Raw genomic sequence first — 27,830 nt, 5'->3', positions numbered from 1 at the left:
GGTGCGATGTATATTACAGGTGAGATGTATAGTACAGGTAATACAGGGTGAGATGTATATTACAAGTGAGATGTATAATACAGTTAATGCAGGGTGAGATATAGATTACAGGTGATATGTATAGTACAGGTAATACAGGGTGAGAAGTATCCAGTATTTCAGATTATACAGGGTGAGATGTATACAGTATTACAGGCTATACAGGGTGAGATGTATAGTACAGGTAATACAGGGTGAGATATAGATTACAGGTGAGATGTATATTACAGATGAGATGTATAGTACAGGTAATACAGGGTGAGATGTATAGTACAGTTAATGCAGGGTGAGATGTATATTACAGGTGAGATGTATAGTACAGGTAATGCAGGGTGAGATGTATAGTACAGCTAATACAGGGTGAGATGTATAGTACAGTTAATGCAGGGTGAGATGTATATTACAGGTGAGATGTATAATACAGTTAATGCAGGGTGAGATGTATAGTACAGGTAATACAGGGTGAGATGTATAGTACAGGTAATACAGGGTGAGATGTATAGTACAGGTAATACAGGGTGAGATGTATAGTACAGGTAATGCAGGGTGAGATGTATATTACAGGTGAGATGTATAGTACAGGTAATGCAGGGTGTGATGTATAGTACAGGTGAGAGGTATAGTACAGGTAATACAGGGTGAGATGTATAGTACAGTTAATGCAGGGTGAGATGTATATTACAGGTGATATGTATAGTACAGGTAATACAGGGTGAGATGTATAGTACAGATAATACAGGGTGAGATGTATATTACAGGTGAGATGTATAGTACAGTTAATACAGGGTGAGATGTATAGTACAGTTAATGCAGGGTGAGATGTATATTACAGGTGAGATGTATAGTACAGGTAATACAGGGTGAGATGTATAGTACAGGTAATACAGGGTGAGATGTATATTACAGGTGAGATGTATAGTACAGGTAATACAGGGTGAGATATAGATTACAGGTGAGATTTATAGTACAGGTAATACAGGGTGAGATGTATAGTATAGGTAATGCAGGGTGAGATGTATAGTACAGGTAATACAGGATGAGATGTATAGTACAGGTAATTCAGGGTGAGATGTATATTACAGGTGAGATGTATAGTACAGGCAATACAGGGTGAGATGTATATTAGAGGTGAGATGTATAGTACAGGTAATACAGGGTGAGATGTATAGTACAGGTAATGCAGGGTGAGATGTATAGTACAGGTGAGATGTATAGTACAGGTAATACAGGGTGAGATGTATAGTACAGGTAATGCAGGGTGAGATGTATAGTACAGGTAATACAGGGTGAGATGTATATTACAGGTGAGATGTATAGTACAGGTAATACAGGGTGCGATGTATATTACAGGTAATACAGGATGAGATGTATAGTACAGGTAATACAGGGTGAGATGTATATTACAGGTGAGATGTATAGTACAGGTAATACAGGGTGAGATGTATATTACAGGTGAGATGTATAGTACAGGTAATACAGGGTGAGATGTATAGTACAGGTAATGCAGGGTGAGATGTATATTACAGGTGAGATGTATAGTACAGGTAATATAGGGTGAGATGTATATTACAGGTGAGATGTATAGTACAGGTAATACAGGGTGAGATGTATATTACAGGTGAGATGTATAGTACAGGTAATACAGGGTGAGATGTATATTACAGGTGAGATGTATAGTACAGGTAATACAGGGTGAGATGTATATTACAGGTGAGATGTATAGTACAGGTAATACAGGGTGAGATGTATATTACAGGTGAGATGTATAGTACAGGTAATACAGGGTGAGATGTATATTACAGGTGAGATGTATAGTACAGGTAATACAGGGTGAGATGTATAGTACAGGTAATGCAGGGTGAGATGTATATTACAGGTGAGATGTATAGTACAGGTAATACAGGATGAGATGTATATTACAGGTGAGATGTATAGTACAGGTAATACAGGGTGAGATGTATAGTACAGTTAATACAGGGTGAGATGTATATTACAGGTGAGATGTATAGTACAGGTAATACAGGGTGAGATGTATATTACAGGTAATGCAAGGTGAGATGTATATTACAGGTGAGATGTATATTACAGGTGAGATGTATAGTACAGGTAATACAGGGTGAGATGTATAGTACAGGTAATGCAGGGTGAGATGTATATTACAGATGAGATGTATAGTACAGGTAATACAGGGTGAGATGTATAGTACAGGTAATACAGGGTGAGATGTATATTAGTGGTGAGATGTATAGTACAGGTAATACAGGGTGAGATGTATATTACAGGTGAGATATATAGTACAGGTAATACAGGGTGAGATGTATATTACAGATGAGATGTATAGTACAGGTAATGCAGGGTGAGATGTATATTACAGGTGAGATGTATAGTACAGGTAATACAGGGTGAGATGTATAGTACAGCTAATACAGGGTGAGATGTATAGTACAGTTAATGCAGGGTGAGATGTATATTACAGGTGAGATGTATAGTACAGGTAATACAGGGTGAGATGTATATTACAGGTGAGATGTATAGTACAGGTAATACAGGGTGAGATGTATATTACAGGTGAGATGTATAGTACAGGTAATGCAGGGTGAGATGTATATTACAGGTTATGTATAGTACAGGTAATGCAGGGTGAGATGTATATTACAGGTGAGATGTATAGTAGAGGTAATACAGGGTGAGATATAGATTACAGGTGAGATGTATAGTACAGGTAATACAGGGTGGGATGTATATTACAGGTGAGATGTATAATACAGGTAATACAGGGTGAGATGTATAGTACAGGTAATACAGGGGGAGATGTATAGTACAGGTAATACAGGGTGAGATGTATAGTACAGGTAATGCAGGGTGAGATGTATATTACAGGTGAGATGTATAGTACAGGTAATGCAGGGTGAGATGTATATTACAGGTGAGATGTATAGTACAGGTAATACAGGGTGAGATGTATAGTACAGGTAATGCAGGGTGAAATGTATATTACAGGTGAGATGTATAGTACAGGTAATACAGGGTGGGATGTATATTACAGGTGAGATGTATAGAACAGGTAATGCAGGGTGAGATGTATATTACAGGTGAGATGTATAGTACAGGTAATACAGGGTGAGATGTATATTACAGGTGAGATGTATAGTACAGGTAATGCAGGGTGAGATATAGATTACAGGTGAGATGTATAGTACAGGTAATCCAGGGTGAGATATAGATTACAGGTGAGATGTATAGTACAGGTAATACAGGGTGAGATGTATAGTACAGTTAATGCAGGGTGAGATGTATATTACAGGTGAGATTTATAGTACAGGTAATACAGGGTGAGATGTATAGTACAGGTAATGCAGGGTGAGATGTATAATACAGGTGAGATGTATAGTACAGGTAATACAGGGTGAGATGTATATTACAGGTGAGATGTATAGTACAGGTAATACAGGGTGAGATGTATAGTACAGGTAATACAGGATGAGATGTATAGTACAGGTAATTCAGGGTGAGATGTATATTACAGGTGAGATGTATAGTACAGGCAATACAGGGTGAGATGTATAGTACAGGTAATGCAGGGTGAGATGTATAGTACAGGTAATACAGGGTGAGATGTATATTACAGGTGAGATGTATAGTACAGGCAATACAGGGTGAGATGTATATTAGAGGTGAGATGTATAGTACAGGTAATACAGGGTGAGATGTATAGTACAGTTAATGCAGGGTGAGATGTATATTACAGGTGATATGTATAGTACAGGTAATACAGGGTGAGATGTATAGTACAGGTAATACAGGGTGAGATGTATATTACAGGTGAGATGTATAGTACAGTTAATACAGGGTGAGATGTATAGTACAGTTAATGCAGGGTGAGATGTATATTACAGGTGAGATGTATAGTACAGGTAATACAGGGTGAGATGTATAGTACAGGTAATACAGGGTGAGATGTATATTACAGGTGAGATGTATAGTACAGGTAATACAGGGTGAGATATAGATTACAGGTGAGATGTATAGTACAGGTAATACAGGGTGAGATGTATAGTACAGGTAATGCAGGGTGAGATGTATATTACAGGTGAGATGTATAATACAGGTAATACAGGGTGAGATGTATAGTACAGGTAATACAGGGGGAGATGTATAGTACAGGTAATACAGGGGGAGATGTATAGTACAGGTAATACAGGGTGAGATGTATAGTACAGGTAATGCAGGGTCAGATGTATATTACAGGTGAGATGTATAGTACAGGTAATGCAGGGTGAGATGTATATTACAGGTGAGATGTATAGTACAGGTAATACAGGGTGAGATGTATAGTATAGGTAATGCAGGGTGAGATGTATATTACAGGTGAGATGTATAGTACAGGTAATACAGGGTGAGATGTATATTACAGGTGAGATGTATATTACAGGTAATACAGGGTGAGATGTATAGTACAGGTAATGCAGGGTGAGATGTATATTACAGGTGAGATGTATAGTACAGGTAATACAGGGTGAGATGTACAGTATAGAACAGGTAATGCAGGGTGAGATGTATAGTACAGGTAATGCAGGGTGAGATATAGATTACAGGTGAGATGTATAGTACAGGTAATCCAGGGTGAGATATAGATTACAGGTGAGATGTATAGTACAGGTAATACAGGGTGAGATGTATAGTATAGGTAATGCAGGGTGAGATGTATAGTACAGGTAATGCAGGGTGAGATATAGATTACAGGTGAGATGTATAGTACAGTTAATGCAGGGTGAGATGTATATTACAGGTGAGATTTATAGTACAGGTAATACAGGGTGAGATGTATAGTATAGGTAATGCAGGGTGAGATGTATAGTACAGGTAATACAGGATGAGATGTATAGTACAGGTAATTCAGGGTGAGATGTATATTACAGGTGAGATGTATAGTACAGGCAATACAGGGTGAGATGTATATTAGAGGTGAGATGTATAGTACAGGTAATACAGGGTGAGATGTATAGTACAGGTAATGCAGGGTGAGATGTATAGTACAGGTGAGATGTATAGTACAGGTAATACAGGGTGAGATGTATAGTACAGGTAATGCAGGGTGAGATGTATAGTACAGGTAATACAGGGTGAGATGTATATTACAGGTGAGATGTATAGTACAGGTAATACAGGGTGCGATGTATATTACAGGTAATACAGGATGAGATGTATAGTACAGGTAATACAGGGTGAGATGTATATTACAGGTGAGATGTATAGTACAGGTAATACAGGGTGAGATGTATATTACAGGTGAGATGTATAGTACAGGTAATACAGGGTGAGATGTATAGTACAGGTAATGCAGGGTGAGATGTATATTACAGGTGAGATGTATAGTACAGGTAATACAGGGTGAGATGTATATTACAGGTGAGATGTATAGTACAGGTAATACAGGGTGAGATGTATATTACAGGTGAGATGTATAGTACAGGTAATACAGGGTGAGATGTATATTACAGGTGAGATGTATAGTACAGGTAATACAGGGTGAGATGTATATTACAGGTGAGATGTATAGTACAGGTAATACAGGGTGAGATGTATATTACAGGTGAGATGTATAGTACAGGTAATACAGGGTGAGATGTATATTACAGGTGAGATGTATAGTACAGGTAATACAGGGTGAGATGTATAGTACAGGTAATGCAGGGTGAGATGTATATTACAGGTGAGATGTATAGTACAGGTAATACAGGATGAGATGTATATTACAGGTGAGATGTATAGTACAGGTAATACAGGGTGAGATGTATATTACAGGTGAGATGTATAGTACAGGTAATACAGGGTGAGATGTATATTACAGGTAATGCAAGGTGAGATGTATATTACAGGTGAGATGTATATTACAGGTGAGATGTATAGTACAGGTAATACAGGGTGAGATGTATAGTACAGGTAATGCAGGGTGAGATGTATATTACAGGTGAGATGTATAGTACAGGTAATACAGGGTGAGATGTATAGTACAGGTAATACAGGGTGAGATGTATATTACTGGTGAGATGTATAGTACAGGTAATACAGGGTGAGATGTATATTACAGGTGAGATATATAGTACAGGTAATACAGGGTGAGATGTATATTACAGATGAGATGTATAGTACAGGTAATGCAGGGTGAGATGTATATTACAGGTGAGATGTATAGTACAGGTAATACAGGGTGAGATGTATAGTACAGCTAATACAGGGTGAGATGTATAGTACAGTTAATGCAGGGTGAGATGTATATTACAGGTGAGATGTATAGTACAGGTAATACAGGGTGAGATGTATATTACAGGTGAGATGTATAGTACAGGTAATACAGGGTGAGATGTATATTACAGGTGAGATGTATAGTACAGGTAATGCAGGGTGAGATGTATATTACAGGTTATGTATAGTACAGGTAATGCAGGGTGAGATGTATATTACAGGTGAGATGTATAGTAGAGGTAATACAGGGTGAGATATAGATTACAGGTGAGATGTATAGTACAGGTAATACAGGGTGGGATGTATATTACAGGTGAGATGTATAATACAGGTAATACAGGGTGAGATGTATAGTACAGGTAATACAGGGGGAGATGTATAGTACAGGTAATACAGGGTGAGATGTATAGTACAGGTAATGCAGGGTGAGATGTATATTACAGGTGAGATGTATAGTACAGGTAATGCAGGGTGAGATGTATATTACAGGTGAGATGTATAGTACAGGTAATACAGGGTGAGATGTATAGTACAGGTAATGCAGGGTGAAATGTATATTACAGGTGAGATGTATAGTACAGGTAATACAGGGTGGGATGTATATTACAGGTGAGATGTATAGAATAGGTAATGCAGGGTGAGATGTATATTACAGGTGAGATGTATAGTACAGGTAATACAGGGTGAGATGTATATTACAGGTGAGATGTATAGTACAGGTAATGCAGGGTGAGATATAGATTACAGGTGAGATGTATAGTACAGGTAATCCAGGGTGAGATATAGATTACAGGTGAGATGTATAGTACAGGTAATACAGGGTGAGATGTATAGTACAGTTAATGCAGGGTGAGATGTATATTACAGGTGAGATTTATAGTACAGGTAATACAGGGTGAGATGTATAGTACAGGTAATGCAGGGTGAGATGTATAATACAGGTGAGATGTATAGTACAGGTAATACAGGGTGAGATGTATATTACAGGTGAGATGTATAGTACAGGTAATACAGGGTGAGATGTATAGTACAGGTAATACAGGATGAGATGTATAGTACAGGTAATTCAGGGTGAGATGTATATTACAGGTGAGATGTATAGTACAGGCAATACAGGGTGAGATGTATAGTACAGGTAATGCAGGGTGAGATGTATAGTACAGGTAATACAGGGTGAGATGTATATTACAGGTGAGATGTATAGTACAGGCAATACAGGGTGAGATGTATATTAGAGGTGAGATGTATAGTACAGGTAATACAGGGTTAGATGTATAGTACAGGTAATGCAGGGTGAGATGTATAGTACAGGTGAGATGTATAGTACAGGTAATACAGGGTGAGATGTATAGTACAGGTAATGCAGGGTGAGATGTATAGTACAGGTAATACAGGGTGAGATGTATATTACAGGTGAGATGTATAGTACAGGTAATACAGGGTGAGATGTATTTTACAGGTAATGCAGGGTGAGATGTATATTACAGGTGAGATGTATAGTACAGGTAATACAGGGTGAGATGTATATTACAGGTGAGATGTATAGTACAGGTAATACAGGGTGAGATGTATATTACAGGTGAGATGTATAGTACAGGTAATACAGGGTGAGATGTATATTACAGGTGAGATGTATAGTACAGGTAATACAGGGTGAGATGTATATTACAGGTGAGATGTATAGTACAGGTAATACAGGGTGAGATGTATATTACAGGTGAGATGTATAGTACAGGTAATACAGGGTGAGATGTATATTACAGGTGAGATGTATAGTACAGGTAATACAGGGTGAGATGTATAGTACAGGTAATGCAGGGTGAGATATATATTACAGGTGAGATGTATAGTACAGGTAATACAGGATGAGATGTATATTACAGGTGAGATGTATAGTACAGGTAATACAGGGTGAGATGTATAGTACAGTTAATACAGGGTGAGATGTATATTACAGGTGAGATGTATAGTACAGGTAATACAGGGTGAGATGTATATTACAGGTAATGCAAGGTGAGATGTATATTAAATGTGAGATGTATATTACAGGTGAGATGTATAGTACAGGTAATGCAGGGTGAGATGTATATTACAGGTGAGATGTATAGTACAGGTAATACAGGGTGAGATGTATAGTACAGCTAATACAGGGTGAGATGTATAGTACAGTTAATGCAAGGTGAGATGTATATTACAGGTGAGATGTATAGTACAGGTAATACAGGGTGAGATGTATATTACAGGTGAGATGTATAGTACAGGTAATACAGGGTGAGATGTATATTACAGGTGAGATGTATAGTACAGGTAATGCAGGGTGAGATGTATATTACAGGTTATGTATAGTACAGGTAATGCAGGGTGAGATGTATATTGCAGGTGAGATGTATAGTACAGGTAATACAGGGTGAGATATAGATTACAGGTGAGATCTATAGTACAGGTAATACAGGGTGGGATGTATATTACAGGTGAGATGTATAATACAGGTAACACAGGGTGAGATGTATAGTACAGGTAATACAGGGGGAGATGTATAGTACAGGTAATACAGGGTGAGATGTATAGTACAGGTAATGCAGGGTGAGATGTATATTACAGGTGAGATGTATAGTACATGTAATGCAGGGTGAGATGTATATTACAGGTGAGATGTATAGTACAGGTAATACAGGGTGAGATGTATAGTACAGGTAATGCAGGGTGAGATGTATATTACAGGTGAGATGTATAGTACAGGTAATACAGGGTGGGATGTATATTACAGGTGAGATGTATAGAACAGGTAATGCAGGGTGAGATGTATAGTACAGGTAATGCAGGGTGATATATAGATTACAGGTGAGAAGTATAGTACAGGTAATCCAGGGTGAGATATAGATTACAGGTGAGATGTATAGCACAGGTAATACAGGGTGAGATGTATAGTACAGTTAATGCAGGGTGAGATGTATATTACAGGTGAGATTTATAGTTCAGGTAATACAGGGTGAGATGTATAGTACAGGTAATGCAGGGTGAGATGTATAATACAGGTGAGATGTATAGTACAGGTAATACAGGGTGAGATGTATAGTACAGGTAATGCAGGGTGAGATGTATAGTACAGGTAATACAGGGTGAGATGTATATTACAGGTGAGATGTATAGTACAGGTAATACAGGGTGAGATGTATAGTACAGGTAATGCAGGGTGAGATGTATATTACAGGTGAGATGTATAGTACAGGTAATACAGGGTGAGATGTATATTACAGGTGAGATGTATAGTACAGGTAATACAGGGTGAGATGTATATTACAGGTGAGATGTATAGTACAGGTAATACAGGGTGAGATGTATATTACAGGTGAGATGTATAGTACAGGTAATACAGGGTGAGATGTATATTACAGGTGAGATGTATATTACAGGTGAGATGTATAGTACAGGTAATACAGGGTGAGATGTATAGTACAGTTAATACAGTGTGAGATGTATATTACAGGTGAGATGTATAGTACAGGTAATACAGGGTGAGATGTATAGTACAGGTAATGCAGGGTGAGATGTATATTACAGGTGAGATGTATAGTACAGGTAATACAGGGTGAGATGTATAGTACAGCTAATACAGGGTGAGATGTATAGTACAGTTAATGCAGGGTGAGATGTATATTACAGGTGAGATGTATAGTACAGGTAATACAGGGTGAGATGTATATTACAGGTGAGATGTATAGTACAGGTAATACAGGGTGAGATGTATATTACAGGTGAGATGTATAGTACAGGTAATGCAGGGTGAGATGTATATTACAGGTTATGTATAGTACAGGTAATGCAGGGTGAGATGTATATTACAGGTGAGATGTATAGTACAGGTAATACAGGGTGAGATATAGATTACAGGTGAGATGTATAGTACAGGTAATACAGGGTGGGATGTATATTACAGGTGAGATGTATAATACAGGTAATACAGGGTGAGATGTATAGTACAGGTAATACAGGGGGAGATGTATCGTACAGGTAATACAGGGTGAGATGTATAGTACAGGTAATGCAGGGTGAGATGTATATTACAGGTGAGATGTATAGTACAGGTAATGCAGGGTGAGATGTATATTACAGGTGAGATGTATAGTACAGGTAATACAGGGTGAGATGTATAGTACAGGTAATGCAGGGTGAGATGTATAATACAGGTGAGATGTATAGTACAGGTAATACAGGATGAGATGTATAGTACAGGTAATTCAGGGTGAGATGTATATTACAGGTGAGATGTATAGTACAGGCAATACAGGGTGAGATGTATATTAGAGGTGAGATGTATAGTACAGGTAATACAGGGTGAGATGTATATTACAAGTGAGATGTATAGTACAGGTAATGCATGGTGAGATGTATATTACAGGTTATGTATAGTACAGGTAATGCAGGGTGAGATGTATATTACAGGTGAGATGTATAGTACAGGTAATACAGGGTGAGATATAGATTACAGGTGAGATGTATAGTACAGGTAATACAGGGTGGGATGTATATTACAGGTGAGATGTATAATACAGGTAATACAGGGTGAGATGTATAGTACAGGTAATACAGGGGGAGATGTATAGTACAGGTAATACAGGGTGAGATGTATAGTACAGGTAATGCAGGGTGAGATGTATATTACAGGTGAGATGTATAGTACAGGTAATGCAGGGTGAGATGTATATTACAGGTGAGATGTATAGTACAGGTAATACAGGGTGAGATGTACAGTATAGTACAGGTAATGCAGGGTGAGATGTATATTACAGGTGAGATGTATAGTACAGGTAATACAGGGTGGGATGTATATTACAGGTGAGATGTATAGAACAGGTAATGCAGGGTGAGATGTATAGTACAGGTAATGCAGGGTGATATATAGATTACAGGTGAGATGTATAGTACAGGTAATCCAGGGTGAGATATAGATTACAGGTGAGATGTATAGTACAGGTAATACAGGGTGAGATGTATAGTACAGTTAATGCAGGGTGAGATGTATATTACAGGTGAGATTTATAGTTCAGGTAATACAGGGTGAGATGTATAGTACAGGTAATGCAGGGTGAGATGTATAGTACAGGTAATACAGGATGAGATGTATAGTACAGGTAATTCAGGGTGAGATGTATATTACAGGTGAGATGTATAGTACAGGCAATACAGGGTGAGATGTATATTAGAGGTGAGATGTATAGTACAGGTAATACAGGGTGAGATGTATAGTACAGGTAATGCAGGGTGAGATGTATAGTACAGGTGAGATGTATAATACAGGTAATACAGGGTGAGATTATAGTACAGGTAATGCAGGGTGAGATGTATAGTACAGGTAATACAGGGTGAGATGTATATTACAGGTGAGATGTATAGTACAGGTAATACAGGGTGAGATGTATAGTACAGGTAATGCAGGGTGAGATGTATATTACAGGTGAGATGTATAGTACAGGTAATACAGGGTGAGATGTATATTACAGGTGAGATGTATAGTACAGGTATACAGGGTGAGATGTATATTACAGGTGAGATGTATAGTACAGGTAATACAGGGTGAGATGTATATTACAGGTGAGATGTATAGTACAGGTAATACAGGGTGAGATGTATATTACAGGTGAGATGTATATTACAGGTGAGATGTACTGTATAGTACAGGTAATACAGGTGAGATGTATATTACAGGTGAGATGTATAGTACAGGAATACAGGGTGAGATGTATAGTACAGGTAATGCAGGGTGAGATGTATATTACAGGTGAGATGTATAGTACAGGTAATACAGGGTGAGATGTATAGTACAGCTAATACAGGGTGAGATGTATAGTACAGTTAATGCAGGGTGAGATGTATATTACAGGTGAGATGTATAGTACAGGTAATACAGGGTGAGATGTATATTACAGGTGAGATGTATAGTACAGGTAATACAGGGTGAGATGTATATTACAGGTGAGATGTATAGTACAGGTAATGCAGGGTGAGATGTATATTACAGGTTATGTATAGTACAGGTAATGCAGGGTGAGATGTATATTACAGGTGAGATGTATAGTACAGGTAATACAGAGTGAGATATAGATTACAGGTGAGATGTATAGGACAGGTAATACAGGGTGGGATGTATATTACAGGTGAGATGTATAATACAGGTAATACAGGGTGAGATGTATAGTACAGGTAATACAGGGGGAGATGTATAGTACAGGTAATACAGGGTGAGATGTATAGTACAGGTAATGCAGGGTGAGATGTATATTACAGGTGAGATGTATAGTACAGGTAATGCAGGGTGAGATGTATATTACAGGTGAGATGTATAGTACAGGTAATACAGGGTGAGATGTATAGTACAGGTAATGCAGGGTGAGATGTATATTACAGGTGAGATGTATAGTACAGGTAATACAGGGTGGGATGTATATTACAGGTGAGATGTATAGAACAGGTAATGCAGGGTGAGATTTATAGTACAGGTAATGCAGGGTGAGATATAGATTACAGGTGAGATGTATAGTACAGGTAATCCAGGGTGAGATATAGATTACAGGTGAGATGTATAGTACAGGTAATACAGGGTGAGATGTATAGTACAGTTAATGCAGGGTGAGATGTATATTACAGGTGAGATTTATAGTACAGGTAATACAGGGTGAGATGTATAGTACAGGTAATGCAGGGTGAGATGTATAATACAGGTGAGATGTATAGTACAGGTAATACAGGATGAGATGTATAGTACAGGTAATTCAGGGTGAGATGTATATTACAGGTGAGATGTATAGTACAGGCAATACAGGGTGAGATGTATATTAGAGGTGAGATGTATAGTACAGGTAATACAGGGTGAGATGTATAGTACAGGTATGCAGGGTGAGATGTATAGTACAGGTGAGATGTATAGTACAGGTAATACAGGGTGAGATGTATAGTACAGGTAATGCAGGGTGAGATGTATAGTACAGGTAATACAGGGTGAGATGTATATTACAGGTGAGATGTATAGTACAGGTAATACAGGGTGAGATGTATAGTACAGGTAATGCAGGGTGAGATGTATATTACAGGTGAGATGTATAGTACAGGTAATACAGGGTGAGATGTATATTACAGGTGAGATGTATAGTACAGGTAATGCAGGGTGAGATGTATATTACAGGTTATGTATAGTACAGGTAATGCAGGGTGAGATGTATATTACAGGTGAGATGTATAGTACAGGTAATACAGGGTGAGATGTAGATTACAGGTGAGATGTATAGTACAGGTTAAGACAGGGTGAGATGTAATATTACAGGTGAGATGTTAGTACAGGTAATACAGGGTGAGATGTATATTACAGGTGAGATGTATAGTACAGGTAATACAGGGTGAGATGTATAGTATCAGGTAATTCAGGGTGAGATGTATATTACAGGTGAGATGTATATTACAGGTGAGATGTATAGTACAAGTGATACAGGGTGAGATGTATATTACAGGTAATGCAAGGTGAGATGTATATTACAGGTGAGATGTATATTACAGGTGAGATGTATATTACAGGTGAGATGTATAGTGACAGGTAATACAGGGTGAGATGTATAGTACAGGTATACAGGGTGAGATGTATAGTACAGGTAATGCAGGGTGAGATGATTATTACAGGTGAGATGTATAGTACAGGTAATGCAGGGTGGGCGTGGCTTGTGCTATGTGGGTGGGGCCTGTGCTCTGTGCTGACTGGTCTGTATGACTTGATCTCTTCCTGACATGTTGAAGCTGCAGGTAACAATCTGCCCCCTTCCTGCTCATTTCTTTTCTCCCCCCCACTCTCTCTCCCCCCCACTCTCTCTCCCCCCACTCTCTCTCCCCCCCCCCACTCTCTCTCCCCCCCCCACTCTCTTCTCCCCCACTCTCTTCTCCCCCCACTCTCTCTCAACCCCCACTCTCTCTCTTCTCCCCCCCTACTCTCTCTTCTCCCCCACTCTCTCTCTCTCCACCCACTCTCTCTCACCCCCCATTCTCTCTCTCTCACACCCCACTCTCTCTATCCTCCCACTCTCTCTTCCCCCCCACTTTCTCTTCCCCCCACTCTCTCTTCCCCCCACTCTCTCTTCCCCCCCACTCTCTCTTCCCCCCACTCTCACTTCCCCCCCACTCTCTCTCTCCCCCACTCTCTCTTCTCCCCCCACACATCTCTCTCCCCCCCACTCTCTCTCACCCCCCACCTCTCTCTCCCCCCCCACTCTCTCTCTCCCCCCCACTCTCTCTCTCCCCCCCATTCTCTCTCTCCCCTCCACTCTCTCTCACCCCCACTCTCTTCCCCCCCCCCCACTACCCTCCACTCTCTCTCTCCCCCCCACTCTCTCTCCTCCCCCACTCTCTCTTCCCCCCCACTCTCTCATCCCCCCACTCTCTCTTCCCCCCCACTCTCTCTCCCCCCACCTCTCTTTCCCCCCCACTCTCTCTTTCCCCCCCCACTCTCTCTTTCCCCCCCTCTCTCTTTCCCCCCCACTCTCTCTTTCCCCCCCACTCTCTCTTTCCCCCCCCACTCTCTCTTCCCCCCCCACTCTCTCTTTCCCCCCCCACTCTCTCTTTCCCCCCCCCTCTCTCTTCCCCCCCCCTCTCTCTTTCCCCCCCACTCTCTCTTTCCCCCCCCACTCTCTCTTTCCCCCCCCACTCTCTCTTTCCCCCCCACTCTCCTTTCCCCCCCACTCTCCCTTTCCCCCCCCACTCTCCCTTTCCCCCCCCACTCTCCCTTTCCCCCCCACTCTCTCTTTCCCCCCCCACTCTCTCTTCCCCCCACTCTCTCTTCCCCCCCCACTCTCTCTTCCCCCCACTCTCTCTTCCCCCACTCTCTCTCTCCCCCCACTTTCTCCCCCCCCCTACTTTCTCCCCCCCCACTCTCTCCCCCCACTCTCTCCCCCCCACTCTCTCCTCCCCCCACTCTCTCCCCCCTCTCTCTCCCCCCCTCTCTCTCCCCCCCATCTCTCTCCCCCCCCACTCTCTCCCCCTCCACTCTCTCTTCTCCCCCCACTCTCTCTCTTCTCCCCCACTCTCTCTCTCCCCCCACTCTCTCATTCCCCCCATTCTCTCTCTCTCACCCCCCACTCTCTCACTCTCACCCCCACTCTCTCTCTCTCACCCCCCACTCTCTCTCATCTCACCCCCCACTCTCTCTTCCCCCCACACTACTCTTCCCCCCACTTTCTCTTCCCCCCATTCTCTCCCCCCCCACTCTCTCTTCCCCCCCACTCTCTTCCCCCCACTCTCTCGTTCCCCCACTCTCTCTTCCCCACCTCTCTCTCTTCCCCCCACTCTCCTTCTCCCCACTCTCTCTTCTCCACCACTCTCTTCTCCCCCCCACTCTTCTCTCCCCCCCACTCTCTCTCTCCCCCCACTCTCTCTCTCCCACCCCATTCTCTCTCTCCCCCCATTCTCTCTCTCCCCTCCACTCTCTCTCACCCCCACTCTCTTCCCCCCCACTACCCTCACTCTCTCTCGCCCCCCCCGACTCTCTCTTTCCCCCCCACTCTCTCTTTCCCCCCCCCACTCTCTCTTTCCCCCCCCACTCTCTCTTTCCCCCCCCCACTCTCTCTTTCCCCCCCCACTCTCTCTTTCCCCCCCCACTCTCTCTTTCCCCCCCACTCTCTCTTTCCCCCCCCCACTCTCTCTTTCCCCCCCCCCCCCCCACTCTCTCGTTCCCCCCCCCCACTCTCTCTTCCCCCCCCCCACTCTCTCTTCCCCCACCCCCACTCTCTCTTTCCCCCCCCCCACTCTCTCTTTCCCCCCCCCCACTCTCTCTTCCCCCCCCCACTCTCTCTTCCCCCCCCCCCACTCTCTCTTTCCCCCCCCCCCACTCTCTTTCCCCCCCCCACTCTTCTCTATCCCCCCCCAACTCTCTCTTCCCCCCCCACTCTCTCTTTCCCCCCCCCCTCTCTCTTTCCCCCCCCCACTCTCTCTTTCCCCCCCCCCCCCACTCTCTCTTTCCCCCCCCCCCACTCTCTCTTCCCCCCCCCCACTCTCTCTTTCCCCCCCCACTCTCTCTTCCCCCCCACTCTCTCTTCCCCCCCCACTCTCTCTTTCCCCCCCCCACTCTCTCTTTCCCCCCCCCACTCTCTCTTTCCCCCCCACTCTCTCTTCTCCCCCCCACTCTCTCTTCCCCCCCACTCTCTCTTCCCCCCCCACTCTCTCTTTCCCCCCCCACTCTCTCTTCCCCCCCCCACTCTCTCTTTCCCCCCCCCACTCTCTCTTTCCCCCCCCACTCTCTCTCTTTCCCCCCCCCCCACTCTCTCTCTTTCCCCCCCCCCCCACTCTCTCTCTTTCCCCCCCCCCACTCTCTCTCTTTCCCCCCCCCCACTCTCTCTCTTTCCCCCCCCCACTCTCTCTCTTTCCCCCCCCCCACTCTCTCTCTTTCCCCCCCCCACTCTCTCTCTTTCCCCCCCCCCACTCTCTCTCTTTCCCCCCCCCCCTCTCTCTCTTTCCCCCCCCCCCACTCTCTCTCTTCCCCCCCTCTCTCTCTTTCCCCCCCCCACTCTCTCTCTTTCCCCCCCCCCCACTCTCTCTCTTTCCCCCCCCCCACTCTCTCTTTCCCCCCCCCACTCTCTCTCTTTCCCCCCCACTCTCTCTCTTTCCCCCCCCACTCTCTCTCTTTCCCCCCCCCACTCTCTCTCTTCCCCCCCCCACTCTCTCTCTTTCCCCCCCCACTCTCTCTCTTTCCCCCCCCCACTCTCTCTCTTTCCCCCCCCCACTCTCTCTCTCTTTCCCCCCCCCCACTCTCTCTTCCCCACTCTCTCTCTTCCCCCCCCCCCACTCTCTCCTTTCCCCCCCCCACTCTCTCTCTTTCCCCCCCCCCACTCTCTCTCTTTCCCCCCCCCCACTCTCTCTCTTTCCCCCCCCCCACTCTCTCTCTTTCCCCCCCCCCCACTCTCTCTCTTCGCCCCCCCACTCTCTCTCTTTCGCCCCCCCCCACTCTCTCTCTTTCCCCCCCCCCCACTCTCTCTCTTTCCCCCCCCCCCCACTCTCTCTCTTTCCCCCCCCACTCTCTCTCTTCCCCCCCCACTCTCTCTCTTCCCCCCCCCCACTCTCTCTCTTTCCCCCCCCCACTCTCTCTCTTTCCCCCCCCCACTCTCTCTCTTTCCCCCCCCCACTCTCTCTCTTTCCCCCCCCCCCACTCTCTCTCTTTCCCCCCCCCCCACTCTCTCTCCCCCCCTACACACACACCTGCCTGTACACACACACACACACACACACACACACACACACACACACACACACACACACACACACACACACCTGCCTGTACACAGACACACACCTGCCTGTACACACACACCACCCACACCTGCCTGTACACACACACACACACCCACCACCCACACCTGCCTGTACACACACACACACACCCACCCACCCACACCTGCCTGTACACACACACACACACACACACAACACACACACCCACACCTGCCTGTACACACCCACACCTGCCTGTACACACACACACACACCCACCCACCCACACCTGCCTGTACACACACACCCACCCACCCACACCTGCCTGTACACACACCTACACACCTGCCTGTACCCACACACCTACACACCTGCCTGTACCCACACACACACACCTACACACCTGCCTGTACCCACACACCCACATTGCTCTGCTTATGGCAGGGAAGGGGTTAATCATGATCCTTTTTCTGCTTTTCTCTGGCGAGGAAGGGATTAGTGCGTGTGCGTGTACACACGTGTGCGTTCCCTCTGTGTACTCTAGAACTGGTTCTGCCACTCTCAGGATCCTGGAGAATTTGTTCTTATGTCACAGGTCATAGGTCAGACCCCACAAGGCTCCCCTACAGGGTCACGCCCGTCCCTGCTTGGACACCGCACCCATCAGGGCCACGCCCATCCCTGTATTGACACCCCCACCCCCTACATGAACATGCCCACCCCCTACATGTGTGTGCGTGCATGCATTGGTGTGTGTGTGGTGTGTGTGTGTGGTGGGTGTGTGTGTGTTGCGCGCGCGTATGTGTGTACATGTTCTTATTTGTGTGTGGTATGTGTAGCATGGGGTTTGTGCGCCAATGTAGGAGTGTGTGTACATGTGCCTGTGTAGCTGTGTGTTTATACGTGTGCCTGTGTAGCTGTGTGTTTATACGTGTGCCTGTGTAGCTGTGTGTTTATACGTGTGCCTGTGTAGCTGTGTGTTTATACGTGTACATGTGCCTGTGTAGCTGTGTGTTTATACGTGTACATGTGCCGTTGTAGCTGTGTTTATACGTGTACATGTGCCGTTGTAGCTGTGTGTTTATACGTGTACATGTGCCGTTGTAGCTGTGTGTTTATACGTGTACATGTGCCGTTGTAGCTGTGTGTTTATACGTGTACATGTGCCTGTGTAGCTGTGTGTTTATACGTGTACATGTGCCGTTGTAGCTGTGTGTTTATACGTGTACATGTGCCGTTGTAGCTGTGTGTTTATACGTGTACATGTGCCTGTGTAGCTGTGTGTTTATACGTGTACATGTGCCGGTGTAGCGGTGTGTTTATACGTGTACATGTGCCTGTGTAGCTGTGTGTTTATACGTGTACATGTGCCTGTGTAGCTGTGTGTTTATACGTGTGCCGTTGTAGCTGTGTGTTTATACGTGTGCCTGTGTAGCTGTGTGCTTATACGTGTGCCTGGCCGTTGTAGCTGTGTGTTTATACGTGTGCCTGTGCAGCTGTGTGTTTATACGTGACATGTGCCGTTGTAGCTGTGTGTTTATACGTGTACATGTGCCTGTGTAGCTGTGTGTTTATACGTGTACATGTGCCGTTGTAGCTGTGTGTTTATACGTGTACATGTGCCGTTGTAGCTGTGTGTTTATACGTGTACATGTGCCTGTGTAGCTGTGTGTTTATACGTGTACATGTGCCTGTGTAGCTGTGTGTTTATACGTGTACATGTGCCGTTGTAGCTGTGTGTTTATACGTGTACATGTGCCGTTGTAGCTGTGTGTTTATACGTGTACATGTGCCGTTGTAGCTGTGTGTTTATACGTGTACATGTGCCGTTGTAGCTGTGTGTTTATACGTGTACATGTGCCGTTGTAGCTGTGTGTTTATACGTGTACATGTGCCTGTGTAGCTGTGTGTTTATACGTGTACATGTGCCGTTGTAGCTGTGTGTTTTATACGTGTACATGTGCCGTTGTAGCTGTGTGTTTATACGTGTACATGTGCCGTTGTAGCTGTGTGTTTATACGTGTACATGTGCCTGTGTAGCTGTGTGTTTATACGTGTACATGTGCCATTGTAGCTGTGTGTTTATACGTGTACATGTGCCTGTGTAGCTGTGTGTTTATACGTGTACATGTGCCTGTGTAGCTGTGTGTTTATACGTGTACATGTGCCGTTGTAGCTGTGTGTTTATACGTGTGCCTGTGCCGTTGTAGCTGTGTGTTTATACGTGTACATGTGCCGTTGTAGCTGTGTGTTTATACGTGTACATGTGCCTGTGTAGCTGTGTGTTTATACGTTGTACATGTGCCGTTGTAGCTGTGTGTTTATACGTGTACATGTGCCGTTGTAGCTGTGTGTTTATACGTGTACATGTGCCGGTGTAGCTGTGTGTTTATACGTGTACATGTGCCTGTGTAGCTGTGTGTTTATACGTGTACATGTGCCGTTGTAGCTGTGTGTTTATACGTGTACATGTGCCTGTGTAGCTGTGTGTTTATACGTGTACATGTGCCGTTGTAGCTGTGTGTTTATACGTGTACATGTGCCGGTGTAGCTGTGTGTTTATACGTGTACATGTGCCGGTTGTAGCGGTGTGTTTATACGTGTACATGTGCCTGTGTAGCTGTGTGTTTATACGTGTACATGTGCCGTTGTAGCTGTGTGTTTATACGTGTACATGTGCCGTTGTAGCTGTGTGTTTATACGTGTACATGTGCCGTTGTAGCTGTGTGTTTATACGTGTACATGTGCCTGTGTAGCTGTGTGTTTATACGTGTACATGTGCCTGTGTAGCTGTGTGTTTATACGTGTACATGTGCCTGTGTAGCTGTGTGTTTATACGTGTACATGTGCCGTTGTAGCTGTGTGTTTATACGTGTGCCTGTGCCGTTGTAGCTGTGTGTTTATACGTGTACATGTGCCGTTGTAGCTGTGTGTTTATACGTGTACATGTGCCGTTGTAGCTGTGTGTTTATACGTGTACATGTGCCTGTGTAGCTGTGTGTTTATACGTGTACATGTGCCTGTGTAGCTGTGTGTTTATACGTGTACATGTGCCGGTGTAGCGGTGTGTTTATACGTGTACATGTGCCGGTGTAGCGGTGTGTTTATACGTGTACATGTAGCTGTGTGTTTATACGTGTACATGTGCCGTTGTAGCTGTGTGTTTATACGTGTACATGTGCCGGTGTAGCTGTGTGTTTATACGTGTACATGTGCCGTTGTAGCTGTGTGTTTATACGTGTACATGTGCGGTGTAGCTGTGTGTTTATACGTGTACATGTGCCGGTTGTAGCGGTGTGTTTATACGTGTACATGTGCCTGTGTAGCTGTGTGTTTATACGTGTACATGTGCCGTTGTAGCTGTGTGTTTATACGTGTACATGTGCCGTTGTAGCTGTGTGTTTATACATGTACATGTGCCGTTGTAGCTGTATGTTTATAAGTGTACATGTGCCTGTGTAGCTGTGTGTTTATACGTGTACATGTGCCTGTGTAGCTGTGTGTTTATACGTGTACATGTGCCTGTGTAGCTGTGTGTTTATACGTGTACATGTGCCGTTGTAGCTGTGTGTTTATACGTGTGCCTGTGCCGTTGTAGCTGTGTGTTTATACGTGTACATGTGCCGTGTAGCTGTGTGTTTATACGTGTACATGTGCCTGTGTAGCTGTGTGTTTATACGTGTACATGTGCCTGTGTAGCTGTGTGTTTATACGTGTACATGTGCCGTTGTAGCTGTGTGTTTATACGTGTACATGTGCCGTTGTAGCTGTGTGTTTATACGTGTACATGTGCCGGTGTAGCGGTGTGTTTATACGTGTACATGTGCCGGTTGTAGCGGTGTGTTTATACGTGTACATGTGCCTGTGTAGCTGTGTGTTTATACGTGTACATGTGCCTGTGTAGCTGTGTGTTTATACGTGTACATGTGCCTGTGTAGCTGTGTGTGTTATACGTGTACATGTGCCTGTGTAGCTGTGTGTTTATACGTGTACATGTGCCGTTGTAGCTGTGTGTTTATACGTGTACATGTGCCGGTGTAGCTGTGTGTCTATACGTGTACATGTGCCGTTGTAGCTGTGTGTTTATACGTGTACATGTGCCGGTGTAGCGGTGTGTTTATGTTGTGAGAGGAAAGGTGGTAACATTGTAGAGGAGAGGTATATACCGTTTGCTTTTGCCCACTATGCTTCTCCCTACTAAGGGTTAAAGGGCCAGGGAGGTTCTGCCAGCACAGCCAGGTGCAGATCACCTGTCCCTAATTACCAGCGTGTAAGAAAGGGCAGGCTGGGTCAGCTCTCCCCTCTCCCTAATTATCAGCTGTAAGAAAAGGGCAGGCTGGGTCAGCTCTCCCCTCTCCCTAATTATCAGCTGTAAGAAAGGGCAGGCTGGGTCAGCTCTCCCCTCTCCCTAATTACCAGCGTGTAAGAAAGGGCAGGCTGGGTCAGCTCTCCCCTTTCCCTAATTTACCAGCGTGTAAGAAAGGGCAGGCTGGGTCAGCTCTCCCCTCTCCCTAATTACCAGCGTGTAAGAAAGGGCAGGCTGGGTCAGCTCTCCCCCTCTCCCTAATTACCAGCGTGTAAGAAAGGGCAGGCTGGGTCAGCTCTCCCCTCTCCCTAATTACCAGCGTGTAAGAAAGGGCAGGCTGGGTCAGCTCTCCCCTCTCCCTAATTACCAGCGTGTAAGAAAGGGCAGGCTGGGTCAGCTCTCCCTCTCCCTAATTACCAGCGTGTAAGAAAGGGCAGGCTGGGTCAGCTCTCCCCTCTCCCTAATTACCAGCGTGTAAGAAAGGGCAGGCTGGGTCAGCTCTCCCCTCTCCCTAATTACCAGCGTGTAAGAAAGGGCAGGCTGGGTCAGCTCTCCCCTCTCCCTAATTACCAGCGTGTAAGAAAGGGCAGGCTGGGTCAGCTCTCCCCTCTCCCTAATTACCAGCGTGTAAGAAAGGGCAGGCTGGGTCAGCTCTCCCCTCTCCCTAATTACCAGCGTGTGTAAGAAAGGGCAGGCTGGGTCAGCTCTCCCTCTCCCTAATTACCAGCGTGTAAGAAAGGGCAGGCTGGGTCAGCTCTCCCCTCTCCCTAATTACCAGCGTGTAAGAAAGGGCAGGCTGGGTCAGCTCTCCCCTCTCCCTAATTACCAGCGTGTAAGAAAGGGCAGGCTGGGTCAGCTCTCCCCTCTCCCTAATTACCAGCGTGTAAGAAAGGGCAGGCTGGGTCAGCTCTCCCCTCTCCCTAATTACCAGCGTGTAAGAAAGGGCAGGCTGGGTCAGCTCTCCCCTCTCCCTAATTACCAGCGTGTAAGAAAGGGCAGGCTGGGTCAGCTCTCCCCTCTCCCTAATTACCAGCGTGTAAGAAAGGGCAGGCTGGGTCAGCTCTCCCCTCTCCCTAATTACCAGCGTGTAAGAAAGGGCAGGCTGGGTCAGCTCTCCCCTCTCCCTAATTACCAGCGTGTAAGAAAGGGCAGGCTGGGTCAGCTCTCCCCTCTCCCTAATTACCAGCGTGTAAGAAAGGGCAGGCTGGGTCAGCTCTCCCTCTCCCTAATTACCAGCGTGTAAGAAAGGGCAGGCTGGGTCAGCTCTCCCCTCTCCCTAATTACCAGCGTGTAAGAAAGGGCAGGCTGGGTCAGCTCTCCCCTCTCCCTAATTACCAGCGTGTAAGAAAGGGCAGGCTGGGTCAGCTCTCCCCTCTCCCTAATTACCAGCGTGTAAGAAAGGGCAGGCTGGGTCAGCTCTCCCCTCTCCCTAATTACCAGCGTGTAAGAAAGGGCAGGCTGGGTCAGCTCTCCCCTCTCCCTAATTACCAGCGTGTAAGAAAGGGCAGGCTGGGTCAGCTCTCCCCTCTCCCTAATTACCAGCGTGTAAGAAAGGGCAGGCTGGGTCAGCTCTCCCCTCTCCCTAATTACCAGCGTGTAAGAAAGGGCAGGCTGGGGTCAGCTCTCCCCTCTCCCTAATTACCAGCGTGTAAGAAAGGGCAGGCTGGGTCAGCTCTCCCCTCTCCCTAATTACCAGCGTGTAAGAAAGGGCAGGCTGGGTCAGCTCTCCCCTCTCCCTAATTACCAGCGTGTAAGAAAGGGCAGGCTGGGTCAGCTCTCCCTCTCCCTAATTACCAGCGTGTAAGAAAGGGCAGGCTGGGTCAGCTCTCCCCTCTCCCTAATTACCAGCGTGTAAGAAAGGGCAGGCTGGGTCAGCTCTCCCCTCTCCCTAATTACCAGCGTGTAAGAAAGGGCAGGCTGGGTCAGCTCTCCCCTCTCCCTAATTACCAGCTGTAAGAAAGTCAAACTCGCTGCACGACCGGCGAGAAGGTAAATTTCTCCAGTTGAAAAAATTTCCCTATTCAGAAAGGCGCGATCGCCATCTAGTGGCTGATCGCGCCAATAACATGGAGAGAAATTCTCAATTTACCTCCGCCAAAAAAAGTTGGCAGGAGGCTGGCCAGAGGGAGAAGAAAAAAAAACGCGATTTTTTCCCCAACAGTTTCAACAGCGCTAATAGCGCTGGTTGAAACTCTCCATATGCAGAAAGGCAGTTTTCTGCCCTTTCTGCATATGGAGAAAAAAACTCTCCAAAAAAGCTAAAATTTTTCCCCCTCTCCAATTCTAAAATTCGCTGCTCTCTGCATGAGGCCCTAAAACTCTCCAAAAAAGCTACTTTTTAATAAATTCGCCAATTTTAAAATTCGCTGCTCTCTGCATAGGCCCCTTATTCTGATACTTTTGTTTGTCTTAACATGTTGTCTGCTGGAGTGGCAATGAAAATTAACCCTTTAAACCAGAGATGGATGGTGCTGTGATGGGGCTTTACCTTGAAAGACAGGGGGTTTTAAGGTTCCCAGACAAGAACCCTTCAGGCAAAATGGGTATTTTGTCACAACGTGTACATGTGCCGGTGTAATTGTGTGTTTATACGTGTACATGTGCGGTTTAGCTGTGTGTTTATACGGTACATTATCAGTGCTGGCGGTGTGTACATGTGCCGGTGTAGCTGTGTGTTTATATGGTACATTATCAGTGCTGGCGGTGTGTACATGTGCCGGTGTAGCTGTGTGTTTATACGGTACATTATCAGTGCTGGCGGTGTGTACATGTGCCGGTGTAGCTGTGTGTTTATATGGTACATTATCAGTGCTGGTGGTGTGTACATGTGCCGGTGTAGCTGTGTGTTTATACGGTACATTATCGGTGCTGGTGGTGTGTACATGTGCCGGTGTAGCTGTGTGTTTATACGGTACATTATCAGTGCTGGCGGTGTGTACATGTGCCGGTGTAGCTGTGTGTTTATACGGTACATTATCAGTGCTGGCGGTGTGTACATGTGCCGGTGTAGCTGTGTGTTTATACGGTACATTATCAGTGCTGGTGGTGTGTACATGTGCCGGTGTAGCTGTGTGTTTATACAGTACATTATCAGTGCTGGCGGTGTGTACATGTGCCGGTGTAGCTGTGTGTTTATATGGTACATTATCAGTGCTGGCGGTGTGTACATGTGCCGGTGTAGCTGTGTGTTTATACGGTACATTATCGGTGCTGGCGGTGTGTACATGTGCCGGTGTAGCTGTGTGTTTATATGGTACATTATCAGTGCTGGCGGTGTGTACATGTGCCGGTGTAGCTGTGTGTTTATACGGTACATTATCAGTGCTGGCGGTGTGTACATGTGCCGGTGTAGCTGTGTGTTTATATGGTACATTATCAGTGCTGGCGGTGTGTACATGTGCCGGTGTAGCTGTGTGTTTATACGGTACATTATCGGTGCTGGCGGTGTGTACATGTGACGGTGTAGCTGTGTGTTTATATGGTACATTATCGGTGCTGGCGGTGTGTACATGTGCCGGTGTAGCTGTGTGTTTATACGGTACATTATCGGTGCTGGCGGTGTGTACATGTGCCGGTGTAGCTGTGTGTTTATATGGTACATTATCAGTGCTGGTGGTGTGTACATGTGCCGGTGTAGCTGTGTGTTTATACGGTACATTATCGGTGCTGGTGGTGTGTACATGTGCCGGTGTAGCTGTGTGTTTATATGGTACATTATCAGTGCTGGCGGTGTGTACATGTGCCGGTGTAGCTGTGTGTTTATACGGTACATTATCGGTGCTGGCGGTGTGTACATGTGCCGGTGTAGCTGTGTTTATATGGTACATTATCAGTGCTGGCGGTGTGTACATGTGCCGGTGTAGCTGTGTGTTTATACGGTACATTATCGGTGCTGGTGGTGTGTACATGTGCCGGTGTAGCTGTGTGTTTATACGGTACATTATCAGTGCTGGCGGTGTGTACATGTGCCGGTGTAGCTGTGTGTTTATACGGTACATTATCGGTGCTGGTGGTGTGTACATGTGCCGGTGTAGCTGTGTGTTTATACGGTACATTATCGGTGCTGGCGGTGTGTACATGTGCCGGTGTAGCTGTGTGTTTATATGGTACATTATCAGTGCTGGCGGTGTGTACATGTACCGGTGTAGCTGTGTGTTTATATGGTACATTATCAGTGCTGGCGGTGTGTACATGTGCCGGTGTAGCTGTGTGTTTATACGGTACATTATCGGTGCTGGTGGTGTGTACATGTGCCGGTGTAGCTGTGTGTTTATACGGTACATTATCGGTGCTGGTGGTGTGTACATGTGCCGGTGTAGCTGTGTGTTTATACGGTACATTATCGGTGCTGGTGGTGTGTACATGTGCCGGTGTAGCTGTGTGTTTATACGGTACATTATCAGTGCTGGCGGTGTGTACATGTGCCGGTGTAGCTGTGTGTTTATATGGTACATTATCGGTGCTGGTGGTGTGTACATGTGCCGGTGTAGCTGTGTGTTTATATGGTACATTATCAGTGCTGGCGGTGTGTACATGTGCCGGTGTAGCTGTGTGTTTATACGGTACATTATCGGTGCTGGCGGTGTGTACATGTGCCGGTGTAGCTGTGTGTTTATACGGTACATTATCGGTGGTGTGTACATGTGCCGGTGTAGCTGTGTGTTTATACGGTACATTATCAGTGCTGGCGGTGTGTACATGTGCCAGTGTAGCTGTGTGTTTATACGGTACATTATCAGTGCTGGCGGTGTGTTTATACGGTACATTATCGGTGCTGGCGGTGTGTACATGTGCCGGTGTAGCTGTGTGTTTATATGGTACATTATCGGTGCTGGCGGTGTGTACATGTGCCGGTGTAGCTGTGTGTTTATACGTGTACATTATCAGTGCTGGCGGTGTGTACATGTGCCGGTGTAGCTGTGTGTTTATACGGTACATTATCAGTGCTGGCGGTGTGTACATGTGCCGGTGTAGCTGTGTATTTATACGGTACATTATCGGTGGTGTGTACATGTGCCGGTGTAGCTGTGTGTTTATACGGTACATTATCGGTGCTGGCGGTGTGTACATGTGCCGGTGTAGCTGTGTGTTTATACGGTACATTATCGGTGCTGGTGGTGTGTACATGTGCCGGTGTAGCTGTGTGTTTATACGGTACATTATCGGTGCTGGTGGTGTGTACATGTGCGGTGTAGCTGTGTGTTTATACGGTACATTATCGGTGCTGGTGGTGTGTACATGTGCCGGTGTAGCTGTGTGTTTATACGGTACATTATCGGTGCTGGCGGTGTGTACATGTGCCGGTGTAGCTGTGTGTTTATACGGTACATTATCGGTGCTGGTGGTGTGTACATGTGCCGGTGTAGCTGTGTGTTTATACGGTACATTATCGGTGGTGTGTACATGTGCCGGTGTAGCTGTGTGTTTATACGGTACATTATCGGTGCTGGCGGTGTGTACATGTGCCGGTGTAGCTGTGTGTTTATACGGTACATTATCGGTGGTGTGTACATGTGCCGGTGTAGCTGTGTGTTTATACGGTACATTATCGGTGCTGGTGGTGTGTACATGTGCCGGTGTAGCTGTGTGTTTATACGTGTACATGTGCCGGTGTAGCTGTGTGTTTATACGGTACATTATCGGTGGTGTGTACATGTGCCGGTGTAGCTGTGTGTTTATACGGTACATTATCGGTGCTGGTGGTGTGTACATGTGCGGTTTAGCTGTGTGTTTATATGGTACATTATCGGTGCTGGCGGTGTGTACATGTGCCGGTGTAGCTGTGTGTTTATACGGTACATTATCGGTGGTGTGTACATGTGCCGGTGTAGCTGTGTGTTTATACGGTACATTATCAGTGCTGGCGGTGTGTACATGTGCCGGTGTAGCTGTGTGTTTATACGGTACATTATCGGTGCTGGCGGTGTGTACATGTGCCGGTGTAGCTGTGTGTTTATACGATACATTATTGGTGCTGGTGGTGTGTACATGTGCCGGTGTA

At 45.5% G+C, this 27,830-nt stretch overlaps 1 protein-coding gene across 4 annotated transcripts in view; it reads left to right on the top strand.

Moving 5' to 3' along the window:
- ARFIP2 (ARF interacting protein 2) overlaps positions 1-27,830 on the top strand; it is a 177,742-nt gene that overhangs the window by 26,720 nt on the left and 123,192 nt on the right. The window contains exon 1 of one of the 4 annotated variants that reach the window (XM_075584158.1): positions 14,040-14,073. The exons of the other annotated variants lie outside the window; for them this stretch is intronic. The gene's annotated coding sequence lies outside the window, so the exon portion shown is untranslated. Of the gene's footprint in view, positions 1-14,039; positions 14,074-27,830 lie in introns of those variants that run through there. 4 annotated transcript variants of the gene reach the window in all.

Source organism: Ascaphus truei, unplaced genomic scaffold (assembly GCF_040206685.1).
Source record: "Ascaphus truei isolate aAscTru1 unplaced genomic scaffold, aAscTru1.hap1 HAP1_SCAFFOLD_461, whole genome shotgun sequence".
Taxonomy (NCBI): domain Eukaryota; kingdom Metazoa; phylum Chordata; class Amphibia; order Anura; family Ascaphidae; genus Ascaphus; species Ascaphus truei.
The sequence above is the reverse complement of the archived record's forward strand: the minus strand, read 5'-3'. Positions and strand labels throughout refer to the sequence as shown.